The 11,645-nt window shown below is 35.4% G+C and overlaps 2 long non-coding RNA genes across 2 annotated transcripts; both read right to left on the bottom strand.

The window, feature by feature from the left end:
• Positions 1-1,105: 1,105 nt before the first annotated feature.
• Positions 1,106-4,420, bottom strand: LOC107760779 (uncharacterized). Its single transcript, XR_012698890.1, has 5 exons — positions 4,372-4,420; positions 4,160-4,281; positions 3,789-4,073; positions 2,380-2,447; positions 1,106-1,332 (listed from the first exon to the last, which is right to left on the bottom strand). It is a non-coding gene; the product is annotated as an uncharacterized LOC107760779 (long non-coding RNA).
• A 68-nt stretch (positions 4,421-4,488) lies between these two features.
• On the bottom strand, positions 4,489-10,420 carry LOC142169147 (uncharacterized). The gene is made up of 4 exons (XR_012698889.1): positions 10,090-10,420; positions 9,164-9,269; positions 4,916-5,006; positions 4,489-4,743 (listed from the first exon to the last, which is right to left on the bottom strand). It is a non-coding gene; the product is annotated as an uncharacterized LOC142169147 (long non-coding RNA).
• Positions 10,421-11,645: the final 1,225 nt, after the last annotated feature.

Below are 11,645 nucleotides of genomic sequence, written 5' to 3'. Positions count from 1 at the left end.
GAAGGAAATTCTGTTTTGATTTACACGAGATATTATTTGCAATTATTTGGTGTCATTAAATGTGACATACTATTTGATTCATTTTCAATGTCATTTTATTTTACTACATTGATAAACATTTTACCATGCCATTATTATATTCCAGTAGGGCCTCACCTGACCTCGTCACTACTCTACCGAGGTTAGGCTTGGCACTTACTGGGTACCGCTGTGGTGTACTCATACTACGCTTCTGCACATCTTTTGTGCAGATCCAGGTACATTTTACCAGCCTAGACGTCAGTGAGTTACTTGCGCACGGAGACTTCGAGGTATATCTGCCAGCGTCCGCAGACTCCGGAGTCCCCTTCTATCATTTTATGTTGCTTCCTTATATTTTATTTAGACCTTGACATATAGAGACATTGAGAATAAATTCTTAGAAGCTTGTGACTTATTTCTACCGGGTTTTGGGAGTTGAAATTGTTTGAATTGTAGTTTATTTATTTCAGATATTTATTATTATTCCGCATTGATAAGCTTACCTAGTCTTAGAGACTAGGTGCCATCACGACATCCTACGGAGGGAATTTGGGGTCGTGACAGGAGGTCACCGCAGAAGCAGGCATTTTGTCGCTCCTGCCCACATATATAATTGAAAATTTCCAGATACTCCGTTTCTTCAGAATGAAATATAAGGCAAAAACAGTTGGCTATAGTTGTTATTATGGATAAATAAAGACTAGTATTCTCTTTATGTTATTTCCAATCTCATTTTTACACAAACATTTTTTTGCCAATCTTCTGAATTGAATAACTTTTGTATAGGCTGTTAAAAAGGGTCGAGATCCAATACCAAGTGAGTTGCATTTGCACGTCCATACACATGGTAATGATAAAAAATCTTTTGTTGGTGAGAAATCCCGAATCGTACATGTAAAATAACTATTTAAATAATTTTATTGACTTTACTTTCATATATTTTGTCACGACCCAAAACCAACGGCCGTGATGGCGCCTATCGTTGAATTAGGCAAGCCAATTACTCAACCTGTTCAACTAAGTAAAAACTTTGAAAATAAAACGGAAGCAGTTAATATTTAAGAAAAATCATTTAAAACCCGAAATAAAATCACAACGCAATACAAATCTCTCCCAAAATCGGGGTGTCACCGAGTACATGAGCATTTATACCAGGATACAGCCTACTACAATGTCTGAGGAATAAGAATTGAAATACAAATAAAGATAATGAAGGAGAGTCAAGGCCTGCGAATGCCATGCAGCTACCTTGATAGTCTCCGAGGTCTCGACTCCTCACTCAGCAGGCGCTGTAACCGGAAGCACCTGGATCTGCACACGAGGTGCAGGGTATAGCGTGAGTACAACCAACTCAATAAGTAACAAATTCAAACTGTGGACTGAAAGTAGTGACGAACTCAACCAGCACTGTTCAATATAGAAAATAACAGTGCGGAAATGTAGACATGCTTTCAGGTTCGATAGGTATCTCAAAACAGTAAAATGGATTAAATCTGAATGATATGAAGAATATAACTCCTCTACTTCAACAATGCCAATGCACATGCTGTATGTGAGGCACCACGCTTACAGCTTCATGTGCTCACACTCTCAAAAGCTCAATCACTCGGTACTGTATATGGCCCCTACGGCCCAGGGAAGATCCATCCCGGAATATATACATCACTGACCATCAGTCACCCAATACCGAGTAGGGCCATTCCAGCACGTGGAGAAGATCTATCTCCAGGTATATAATGCTTCGGACAAAATCAATGTCCAGGGAAGATCCATACCTTAATAATATCAACCGCGCTCATTAGGGGTGTGTGCAGACTCTGGAGGGGCTCCTTCAGCCCAAGAGCTATCTTAAATCAGTATAACCGCTACGGCATGCAGCCCGATCCCATAAACGTCACTCATAATCAGGTCCTCGGCCTCACTCAGTCATCAATCTCTCCAGTCTCTCTCTCACGGGCTCATAGTGTCATGATACTAGCCCGAAAATAATGATATGATGTATCAATAAATAATAACAGAGACTGAGATATGATATGAATATGACTGAGTACACAATATTAATGAAATCAGTAAGACAACAGCAAGAAACGACCAATATGGGCCCCAATAGTACCGGCATAAAGCCTAAGCATGATATCTAGCATGAGTGATAGCTCAATTATTTTATCACATTATGAAAACACAGATATCAACAAGATATAACTACTAGACAGTACCATGGAATCGACCAGGTCACAATTCTCACAGTGCACGCCCGTACGCCCGTCACTTGGCGTGTGCGTCACCCCAATACCAATCACATAACACATAAATTCGGAGTTTCGAACCCTCAGAACCAAGTTTAAAAGTGTTACTTACCTCAATACGAGCAAATCCCTACTCCAATGTGCCTTTGCCTCGCAAATCGGCCTCCAAATGACCCAAATCTAGCCACAAACAGTACAATACAATCAATACGGGCTAAAGGAATCAATTCTACAAGAATTACTAAGTTATAACTCAAAATCCGAAATTGGTTTCAAACCGCCTACAGGGACCACATCTCGAAATCCAAGATAACTCACAAAATCTGAAAGCCCACCCAACCATGAGTCTAGTCATACCAAATTCATCAAAATTCGACACCAATTGATCATTCAAATCCCCAAAATCAACACTCCAAAATCCCTAGGCTCAAACCCCCAAATTACACCTCAAAAACACACCAACTAGGTAGCAAATCAGTGAAAAAACATAATTATTGAAGAAAAATAAACACAAGGAGCTTACCTCGAGAATCTCTTCAAAAACCCTCTCAAAAACCTTTAAAATCCGAGCTCTAAATGTTAGAAATGGCGAAAATCTCGGAACCTTCGTCTATATAGGTTCTGCCCAGGCTTTCCAAACCTACGGCAACTAAGCCGCTTCTATGTACTGCCAATTAATTCATGTAGCATCTAGAAATTTTCAATTATATAGATCCATAGAAGATAAAGTTTTATTACTGGAAATAATGCCAGTAATAAGCCAAGCCAAAACCTAAAGCTTTAACAATCATATGCTGCACAAGTTCTGCCAAACAAATCTGCCGCAACGCATCAAAAAATTGATTTGCTTCTGATGTTGGTCAAGGATCCGATGTTGTTAAATCCCAACATAGAACATCTGTTAATGCTGTTGTAACAGTTCCAGTTACAGCATCTCTTAATAGGGTTGCTAAGGACTTGAAGGCTGCTACAGTTGTTGTGTTAGATCGAGGTTTAGCTGGTGTTTCTAAGTGTCCAGTTGCTGCGCAAAAAGCTAATGAAGCTAGGAATCAAGCATCTAATGGACAAGGGAAAACTAGTGTACATAAGTTAACAGAGGGGAAGGAGAAAGGAACTGGGCAGGTGCTTGACTTCTCTGGCAAATCTGGTGCAGTTCCAACAGAAATAACTGATGCTTCTGAATCAGGTTTGTAAGGATTTAAAGTTACTAATGATATTTCTATAAAAGCTGGGCAACACACTAATGGTATTGGGCAAATTAATAAAGTGCAAGGGAAGATGAATGTACAACAATTAACAGGTGATCGAGTTACTACTGCTGCTATGTTCAATCTCGGCACACTTAGACAACCCATATTTTTCAAAAATAAATTCTCAAACCATAGTTTCAAGCACAAAATATTAAAAATAGAACAAGAGACAATCCGCAACTCACAACTCCAGGTAACCCACTTAAATGAGATTCAGACTCGAATTAGAGCAAACTTAAATGAGATTTTAAAATATTTTATATACACTTACAAGTCTCTTGCGATGCTCCCCAACACTGATAGAGCCACATGTGTGAGTCCCAGTGGCAACTCCGCTCCCAGCACAACTATTTTTTGTATTTATTTCTGACTTTTCAACACACTTAAGATTTTTCCAAAGTCTCATCCAACTTAGCCACACATTATTTGGAATAGAGTCTTGTTGCACCCCATTTGATTTTAGTTTGCTAATGATATCAATGTATCTCTTTGCTGCCCTACGCTCTCATTGGTTCTGCACAGCACTCTCAATTGAAGAATCCCAGTAGAATGCCTTCTGAAATAATTTTATAAAGTAATAACATTAATAAGTTACATATAAAAGTTAATATACTTTCTAAATTTAATTGTGATGGATTATACCTTGAATTTTCCAAAATAAAACTTTTTTATCTCATCTGAGACGCTTTTCCAGTTGACTCCATTAGGATCAAGTTCATGCTTGAAAGAATTAGTTATACACTCAGAGCATTCTCGTGAAGGCTCTAACATAAACAAATTAGAAGACATTATTTAAAGGCATACCATATATCAATAAAAATATACCAAAAGTAATAGTACAAGTATGGACTAACCCTGTAGGAGAAATAGTAAGAAGCGCCCGCGGCCCGCGAGTACTGCCACTCAGTTTCGCCTATTCTGTTACTTTGAGAAGATGTACCCTCGCCTATTGTGTTGCTTTGATTAGGGGTATTTGGAGATGGTTCCAAATTAATAGTTGGGGTACTATCATGGCCTTGATGTTTGAATAGGTGGTGTACTACTAGGACCTAATGTTTGAACTTGATTGATGTGATCTGGTCCACCTGAGGAAGTCGTACCATCTTGTTGAGGACTAACTGTGGGAATGGTAACAGTAGGCATATTTTCACGAGTAGCAAAATTACCCCTAACTGAAGATTTACCTACACGGCCTGCGCTACCTCGACCTCTACCTCGAGGCATATCTATAAAATAAATAAATAAATAAATAAATAAATAAAAGAAGAAAATGAAACAATGCATATCTAAATAACATATGGCTTATGAAGCTTCAAAATAAAATGTTTTGCTAAAGACAATATCAGAAAGACACTATTAAATTGATATAAAGAGACATAGCACAATAAAAACAAATACCTGCACTATCCAACGCTTGAACTACCCACTGAATTATTGAATTTGATAACTTCTTTAGACCAAAATACAACGATCTTGGCTCCAATTAATTCTGAATTTAGACAGATTAATCAGGTAATACTATTAAGTTGATAATAAATATTATTCTACTGCTACAAAAAAGAGTCAGACTAAAGAAAACGAGGCACAACACAACTTAAGCTAGAAGAGTACTATACCATTTAGATTACTACAAACGTGATATTCAATTTGATTATCTATAGATTATACAACAAAATAGATACATAACTTATAACATACCACACAGATTACTAGAAAAATAAAACTCAATAAAAATATAGTAGTGCATTTTTATCAACACACTAGTCATCATCTGTTTCTTCTTCAAACTCTTCCTCATCATCCTCCTCATTTTTATCCTCGGTTTCATACTCATCTTTTGAAGATTCTTCTTTGAATTCTTGATGCTCTATCAATAATCCATCATCAATGGGTTCAACCATTTTAATTACATCCCCATTTGGATCATGTAAGATTATATTCTCATCAGTGGTGAAATTTATATCTATCAAATGGACTTCATTTTCTTCAACTTGGAATGGAAGATTCGGTTCTGGAGTTGATGTTATTGCCTCATCAGGAAGTTCAATAACATCCCGAGGTTTAACTTTCAAAACAGCTACCCAATCATCAGCCCTTTTTCGTGCTAGGATAAGGCACAACAAGCCATATTATGATTACATGTCATGACATGGGGTTCAAAATAATGAAAAAATAATTGTGTTGATTCCATCATCAAGTATGCTTCACAAATTGAACCCTCGATACTAGCTTTATTCCCTATTATTTTTTTAAGAGTTCGAAGGTACCTATACAAGTAAATGGATAGACCATTAAATTCACAAAGTCATGTGTAGCATACTTGTCATAATAAGAGCATAAAAAGTTCATAACCTCTCAAAAGGATACATCCATCTATATTGTACAGGTCCAGCAATCCTTGCTTCATATGACAGGTGTACATGCACATGTTCCATTGAGTTAAACAATCCAGGAGGAAATATACGCTCTAACTTACACAAGATCTGTGGGATGTCTTCCTCTAATCTCTCCATGTCCATCACTCAAAGAACAATCGAGGTGAGATCCTTAAAAAGTAAGCTCAATTCCGTAAGTGCTTGCCACACGTTACTAGGAAGTAGCTCACAAAAGCCAATAGGCATTAATTGTTGGATGAACACATGGCAATCATGACTTTTCATACCAAATAATTTATACTTGTCTGTGTCTAGGCATCGACTCTACCATATCTTCACGTGCCTTTGGATTGTCTTTTGTTTTGCCATCAACATTAAGAACTGTGTTAAATACATTATCAAATATATTCTTCTCAATATGCATGACATCGAGATTATGTCAGATCATGTTAGAGCTCCAATAAGGCAAATCCCAAAAGATGTTTCTCTTTTTACATCCACAAGACCTAGAAATTCTCCCGTTAACTTCTTGTTCATCTAGCTCAGTTACTTTCCTCAGTCTCAACTCACAACTTTAGTTCAAGATTTCCTCTCGTGTTCTGGGGGGGGGTAGCCTTCTGACAGTCTGACCTTTACGAAAGTTTTTACGATCTCTCCTAAATTGATGATTTTGGTCAAGAAATATTCTATGACTGTCAAACCAAGTTGTTTTCCCACCATGACGCAATCTAAAGGATTGTGCTTCCTCCATACAATAAGGACATGCTAAGTTACCGGCAATACTCCATCCAGATAACATAGAATATGCTGGAAAGTCATTGATTGTCCACATCAAAGCGGCCCTTAATTGAAAATTTTACTTTTTTGAGATGTCAAATGCTTCTACACCCGTCTCCCATAACAAGTTAAATTCCTTTATTTAAAGGTTGTAGATAAACATTAATTTTTTTGTTTAGGGTTGTTTGGCCTTTGAACAATGACAGTTAAGAACATGTACGCCTCTTTCATACACATCCCTGGAGGAAAGTTGTATGGAGTGACAATCACTGGCCATGAAGAGTATTTCCTCCCTGAATAACCAAAGGGATGAAAACCATCAGTATATAATCCCAACCTCACATATCTTGGTTCAGCAGCAAAAAAGGGATGAGTTTCATTAAAGTGCTTCCAAGCCTTAGAGTCTGATGGATGACGCATTACGCCCTCCTCTTGTATGTGCTGATGATGCCATCTTATATCAACGGCAGTAGTATGAGATGCATATAATCTCCGCAATCTACGAATCAAAGGAAAATAATGCATTTTTTTGTAAGGGATTAAGGTCCTCTTACGATAACCGACACGGAATTTGTACCTCTGGTGGTCACAAAACTTGCAATATGTGAGGTCGTCATCTTCACCCCAATACAACATACATCCAGAATTACAACAATCAATTTTTTCAACTGGAAAACCCAAGTTACGCACTAGCTTCTTGGTCTTATAATAGTTATCAAATATTATGTTATCTTCTGGTAAAGCCTCTTTCAACAATTGCATCATTTGGTTATAACCTCTTTGTAATAAAGTATTCTCCATTTTAATATTTAGCATCCTGAAAACTACTGCGAGTTGAGAGAGGGAAGAACCAGGGTATAATTTTACATCAGCGGCCTGTAGCAAATCATAAAACCTTTAGCACTCAAGATTTAGCTCCTCCTCCATTGAAGGATTAGGCTCCTCCTCCATTGAAGGATTATGCTCCTCCTCCATTGAAGGTTCATAAGAATGAGATGACTCGGGTTCAGTATTATTATAAGACTGCCAACTCAAACCGTGGACAAAATTGGGTCCAATTGCATCCAAGACCATTTGTCGATATGGATTCTCATATCCCGATTCAGGTTGAGAGCCACCATACAAATCACCACTAGAAGACATCTCACCGATCATATTTGTTTCTCCTTGATACTTCCAAAGAAAATAGTTCTCAACAAATCCATACTGATAAAGATGCAATTTAACAGTTTCAACATCCATGTATTTAATGTTGTGATATTTTTTACATGGACATCTAACATCGTCATCATTCATGTGATTGCGCTGAGAACAAGCAAAATGGAGAAACTTGTTCACACCAGTTATGAAATATGAATTAATACCCCCTCGGCCATCCAACCTTTTGTACATCCAATTACGCTCTAGATTATCCATGTTCCTATTTAATATTAAAATAAATAAGACATTAGAGTTCTTTATTTAATAAGACATCAGAATGCTTTCTAAAGGGAATAACAAGTTGACATCAGAATGCCTTCTTTTCTGTTTACCAAGCAAAAAACTTGTTAAAAAAAAACTGACAGATAGTTTTATTCCTTGCCTATCTTTCCTTCCAAAAGATACTACCAGAACTAACTTTAAGATCAATATTGTATAAGAAGTCACTGCATATATTATTACTATATGAGATCAATACTATGAGAATAAATTATTATAGTATAACAATGTATAATACTATATTAAAGTTTAGAAGTGACAGATTAATACTATATAAGAATAAATTCTTACAAGTTCACTCCACATCATAGCATCAAGTGATCACTTTAAAAGAAGTCAAATAAGTATTGCTTAAATTAGAAAGCAAATCATAATCTAACTGGACATTCTGTTAGAAAAAGAAATAATATTGGTGAATAGTCTTACCAGCAAAATGAATATTGTCTAGGAACTAACTTTGAAGAGCCTTAACATACACATGTGTATTAGTTTTGAAATAAAGCCACATTCAGTTTGTCATCAAATGACTTTTAACATAGCAGAACCTCTAAAATATGGCTACAAACAAAGTTTAGGTTAGAAAATTAACAATGGAAAGTTACAATGGAAAAATAACCAAAAACCAAGAAAAATGAGGGAAAAAAATTCAAAGAGTTAAAAACAATCAATATGCCTTCTAAAAGGAAGAACAGGTTGAGTTAAAAAAAGTAGACTTTAAAGTTTTAAATCACATAGTTCTTAACTGGAAACTCTATCATTTAGATTAGATACAAACGAGAATGGAAGAAATTTAAAAGGCAAACTAAGACTATAGATTTACAAACTCAAAATATTGCTCAATATTCTTAGAGTAACGAATACACCTTTCATTCACCAAAAAAATAAGCAAATTACAGTAACTCTTCATATTTCTATTTAGATCTATATTAGTTAGGTATTCATCCTTCCACATTATCATAAGTTCTTCACAAGTTCTAATTTATTTTCAGTGAACTTTAGAAAGAAAGCAACTCACATAGCTAGTACTCGTTGTAGAAATATCGTCAAGATAGCCAGCAAAGAACTTCAAAGTGCGAATCCGTCACATCCACTTGAAAATTTTGAAGGAAGATCCAAAAAAACTGCATTCAATCTCATCATGTTTATGAGATAAAGTATATTAATTTAGGTATAAAATCAAACTTGAAAGAGACTTGAGTAAATGTGTATCAGCAAGCCATTGAAGCATGAATGGGTAAATCCCTAATAAAAAATCTCAAACTAAGATCTGCACCCCTGTCAACAGCAACCAAATATGCCACAGCAACACATCAAAACATATCTGAATGGTTAACTCCGCAACTGACTACTGATGACATTCTTCTGACTGTTGATTAATTATCTAACATTTTTACTACTTAATGGAGCAGAATTATTATCAAAATGCTCAGCGCTTATTAGACATTTATGTATACAAACTTTTATATCTCCTGATATACAACACATGTTTATCCCTCAAAACTGATTAAGGCAAAGTTTCCTCAAGTCTTCTCATCAACCATGAACCCCTCTATGGAAAAGACCCTATTTTAAATAGAGTTATATGAAAAGCTTAATCCTTCTTAATTCACATAATGCTTTCCGAAATAGCTTGGAAGTACTTGCTGACAGAAATTAGAACTAGAAAAACTTCATACAGGAAATTAACTATTCCTCCATTCCAAATTAGTAAGGGACCTATATGAATCATTCATATAATTCTGCTCTATTGAGACTCATTCATCACTACAAAATGATGATTCATCTTTTGAAGACAAAGTAGGAAATCTCTATAACTAAAAATATTTTAATCTAACTCTTATTGCTACAAGGACATACAATCCCTAAAGGGAAACAAAATTATATATCAAAAATTGCTCAACATAATTATATAAAGAGAAAGAAAAAAAAAAGAAACTTTACCTGACCAAAGATAAGAATAATGGTGTAGGCAAAATAAAAAAAATAGTAAAAATGAGGGCTTTTGTCTGAGAATCTTGAGGAGCGGCAAACATAAAGGGAAGAACAAGGATCAGGAACGCACACTACTTCGAATTATTTGGCAATTTCAGAATTCTGCAGCAAAAATTTTGCAATTTCAAAAGTTTTCTTCTATTCACCATTTGATATTTTTGTTTTCCATTGCATATGAGCCTTAGATTCACGCCCAAATTTTTGTATTTGAAAAAAAAATTCACATTTTTGAAGAGGAGTGCAAGTGGGAGTCTGATAGAGAGGACAAAAAGTGGGCGTGTTTGTGCCCTAGATTTTTGGAATGTCATTTAACTAGGGAAATTTTATTTTTAGGACGAAAATTTTAGCAACGGCAATAGCAACGGACATAATTTCTGTCGCTAATAATAACTATGAAAATTTTATTTTTAGGAAACTAGCGACGGAAAGTTTCGTCGCAACTAACTTTGGAATGTCTTGATAAGTAAAATGAAGGCAGCGACAGTTTTTTTGACGTTAAATCCGTCGCTAAGTTTTTATAATTTTTGTCGCCCCACTTTCGTCGCTAATTTTGTAGGTAAAATAAAGGCGTTAATATTTAGCGCCAATTTTTAGCGACGAATATAGGTTTTTGTCACTAATTCGTCGCTATATTTGATACGAATTCTTTTGTAGCTTATTTGGTGACAAACTATAAACTTCGTCGCTAATCCGTCGTTATTTAGTTACGGAATATCGCTTGTCGCTAAATTACGTCGCTAAACGCTATTTTTTTGTAGTGTATTTCTTCAGACATGAGTCTTGGTTTTAGTCCATATTGTACACATTTTTTCTTAAATGCATTTAATCTAACACTTCTATTATTTCTTTGAATTACACCAACAACACGTCTAACTAAAGTGATCTCATCTCTAAATAATTCAAGGCCACTCTTCACAATTAAATTATAAATATGCCATGCACACCTAACATGAAATATTTCAGGAAGTGGTGGGTGTAGATGCAATTTTAATATTGTAATAGCAGCATTGTTGTTAGAAGCATTATCAAATGACATACACAAAACTTTTTCTGAAAGATTATAAAATATAACAACTTCATGGATAGTATTACTTATAAATATAACAGTATGACTTTGATCTTCATCATATTTAAAAGTAATAATATATTTTTGTATACAAAAATTATCATCTATCCAATGGCATGTAACAGTCAAATAATCATTTTCATTAACAGCACGACCAATATCAGAAGTAAGAGAAACTCTACAAGAAAGACTGGCGAATAAATAACGGATATATGTCTGATATTGTCCAAAAAGCCTAAAGATATCAGCTCTACAAGTACTTCTAGGAATACCTTTAAAAAAGGGTTATAATTCTTTGAATATAAGTAACAAGATATGGTGAAACAGTAAAACTAAAAGGTAAACAACCTAAAATAATCATTTTAGCTAATTCTTCCCGATCTTTCACTATATCGTATTTACCCATTAAACCGCCAGTACTCGGGTTAAATTTTTGTTG

Source organism: Nicotiana tabacum, chromosome 14 (genome assembly GCF_000715075.1).
Source record: "Nicotiana tabacum cultivar K326 chromosome 14, ASM71507v2, whole genome shotgun sequence".
Classification (NCBI taxonomy): domain Eukaryota; kingdom Viridiplantae; phylum Streptophyta; class Magnoliopsida; order Solanales; family Solanaceae; genus Nicotiana; species Nicotiana tabacum.
Note: the sequence above shows the minus strand (reverse complement) of the source record. Positions and strands in the feature narration are given on the sequence as shown.